Source organism: Vespula pensylvanica, chromosome 13, assembly GCF_014466175.1.
Source record: "Vespula pensylvanica isolate Volc-1 chromosome 13, ASM1446617v1, whole genome shotgun sequence".
In the NCBI taxonomy this organism is placed as follows: Eukaryota; Metazoa; Arthropoda; class Insecta; order Hymenoptera; family Vespidae; genus Vespula; species Vespula pensylvanica.
This window is the reverse complement of record NC_057697.1, coordinates 2,135,379-2,138,452: the sequence shown is the minus strand read 5'-3', so window position 1 is coordinate 2,138,452 and position 3,074 is coordinate 2,135,379. Positions and strand designations below refer to the sequence as shown.

Here is a 3,074-nt window from a genome sequence, read left to right as displayed (position 1 = left end):
CTCTCTCTCTCTCTCTCTCTCTCTCTCTCTCTCTCTTTCTCACTCACACATAAATACGATGCAACTCCCTTACACTTTCGATTCCAAAAATAGAAATGTTCCATCACACGAAATGAGAACGAATACATCAGGCCTTTTTCTTCTTACACTTTCCAGACTCGAAATTTAGAACCCAATTATATCACTGTTTTTTCTTTCTTTTTTAGCTTTCTCCTTTGCCTCACGTCAACAAAGTTGATTACAAATGAAATATGAGACTATTTTATCGAGTCCATCCCTGTCCCACTACTACCAACTAATAAAAAAAATAAAAGGATACAAGACTGATAATCTCTTTTATATTTATTTTTTTTTTCTTACATACAAATAATAATAATTCGTATCGACAGTGGCCATAATTTCTCGAAAAAAGTTTATCAAGACGTTGCTTCTCGATCGGTAAATAATTTTGGAAATACGTAAAAATTCTACGATACCGATTGAAAAGGAAAAAAAGAAAAATATCTTTGCGTTTATTTAAAAATAATCTAACATTAATACATATGTACAATCTCAAGCAAAATTATTATAAAAGTAATCATAAAAATAATCAATGTAAACAATGAATAATAATATAGTTTTTTTCTTTCCTCTCATCAAATGTATCGGACCAATCACGTTACAATTATTGACCCTCGGGTCATTGTAACCTAAAAAAAAAAAAGAAACAAATAAACAAAAAAATAAAATTATTCGCAACTAAAAAAGAGAGAGAGAGAGAGAGAGAGAGAGAGAGAGAGAGAGAGAGAGAGAGAGAGAGAAAGAAAGCAAAAAATAAAAACGAATGAAAAAAAAAAGTCATTTTTACGTCGATCGAAGCGGGACGATCATGCGTGCCTGTCAGGTAGATTTGCGTGTGCGTGTATTTAGATGCATCGAGAACAGGCCGATCGATAAAACAAAATTCGTTTCAGCAAGTCCTCTGCGTCCTGTCCTATTTTATCATCGAAGGAGGAATATTACTTCTGGTGTGCTTGCATCAAACTTTCCCCCATATGTAACTTATTATTTCAGGTTTTGCACGTACTGCACATGTTAAGAAATAATAATAATAATAATAACAATAACAATAATAATAATTATTATTATTATAAAAGGAAAAAAGTGCCATGATTACGTCATATACATGAAAATGCTTTTCTGATATCATTTTAATCCTTTTTTTCAATAAAGATGAAGATAGAGATAGGGATAGAGAGAAAGAGAAATGCGCGGGCGCACGATGTTATCGACCTTATCCTGAACACGCCTCTTTCCTGGCATACCACCCACGATCATACCAAGCTAAAAATCTATATATGTATATTTTACACAGATATATACACACACATATATATATATATATAAAGACACGAATATAACCTTTCGAAATACACCAATTTTTAATTTATTAAATGTACCTCTCAGAAAATTTTCACTATTATTTATGAAATTATTTATTCGTTTAAAAGACAAATAGAGAAAAATTGATGTCTATGTATGTATGTATAAAAGAGAGATCTAAAATGCATGCTAGCTGTTGAAGAACCGAATCCATTTTCTATGCGCGACAAGAATCTTCAATGAAATTGAATTGAGATTTCTTGAGAGAAAATAAAAAAAGAATATATCAACGGATAATATTCATATACTTACAGAATGTTTTATCGCTGTCGTATAAGAATAGGATTACTAGCGTTTCGTTGTAGAAAGAAAAATGGCAAATTTCGAGAATGGATGCGCCACGGTTTTAGGCCAGGTGGTGACTGCGTCACTCTAGTACGATCTCGAGCCAGCAGGCGGCACTGCGCGAAATTTCTCTCTTTCTCTCTCTCTCTCTCTTACCCCTTCCAATATACCAATGTCCTTACAGGTAACTTATTTTCAGTAATAAGATGAATAAGTATGATGTAGATTATATTGGGGGTAATAATAAAAAAAAAAGAAAATAGAAAAGAATTGCATAAATTTTCTTAGTAGTTCTCTTCGATCGATAAAAGTGTTTCTTAAGTAAATTTGTTTCAAAGGATGATTACGTACCTATGTGCTTACATATATACAAAATGAGTTCTTTCTTTTTAATGCTTGTTCTTCCAGCAATTAGACGTGAATTTGACTGGTCGTTTGACAAAAATGAACATGAAAGTGGTTCGTTGAGTACGCAAGAGAGCGAATACGTGGAAATGCAAAGAGTGAACGCATTCGTTAAAAGAAAGGAAGAGAAAAAGAAAGAGAAAAAGAAAGAGAGAAAAAAGAGAAAGAGAAAGAGAAAGAGAAAGAGAGAGAGAGAGAGAAAGGAAAAAAAGAAAATCCACTCTTTTATTCCTTTCTTTATACTCAATGATTCGTACGCTTAATACTAAAGTATGATTTAGAAACGTTAGAATCTTTGTCTCAACAAAAAAATAGAAAAAGATAGAGAATGTGACAGAACGTTCAAGTTAAAAGAAAAATAATTCTATTACTCGATCGGTAAATTGTTGATTAATCGGTAATCATCGTTATCTTCTTTATCAATACAAGATATCTGTATTCACCTCAGATGAAAATTCCGCTAGGATCTCTACTATCGTTAACCTTTCTAATCATATTATTATTATTATTATTATTATTATTATTGTTATTGTTGTTATTATTGTTTTATTGAAAAAAAAAAGTATTCATCCTGAATCCAACGGTAAGGTTTAGGAAAAGCTAGGAGAAAGATGATAAGGGTCGAAAAGAAACCTAACATATGTATATCGTTAGAGTCCTAACGAATTACTGCGAATTCTAGGAGCTCGATAAGAGGGATTATGGCACACCAGCGGAAATAGTTTGGTGTTTCAACCTCGATGACGAGTCTAGGATAGTCTGACTTGTATTTCCCTCTCTATCTCTCTCTCTCTCTCTCTCTTGCTTTCTCTGGCTCTCAAGTTTCGTTGGGGGGTTGGTGTACGAGGGGCCGTGAATCAATACAAGGGCCAACACACCAACCCTGCCAGCCGGTATACCAGAGTCTCCAGCAAGCAACTTCTCATCGTTCTTTCTCCCTCTATCCTTTTCTTCTCTGTCTC

The 3,074-nt window shown here is 33.3% G+C and overlaps 1 protein-coding gene and 1 long non-coding RNA gene across 2 annotated transcripts in view; both read right to left on the bottom strand.

The window, feature by feature from the left end:
- Positions 1-3,074, bottom strand: part of LOC122633893 (syndecan) — a 24,803-nt gene that overhangs the window by 2,929 nt on the left and 18,800 nt on the right. The gene's annotated exons all lie outside the window — the stretch shown is intronic.
- Positions 340-2,306, bottom strand: LOC122633895. Its single transcript, XR_006328217.1, has 3 exons — positions 1,675-2,306; positions 848-1,065; positions 340-689 (listed from the first exon to the last, which is right to left on the bottom strand). It is a non-coding gene; the product is annotated as an uncharacterized LOC122633895 (long non-coding RNA).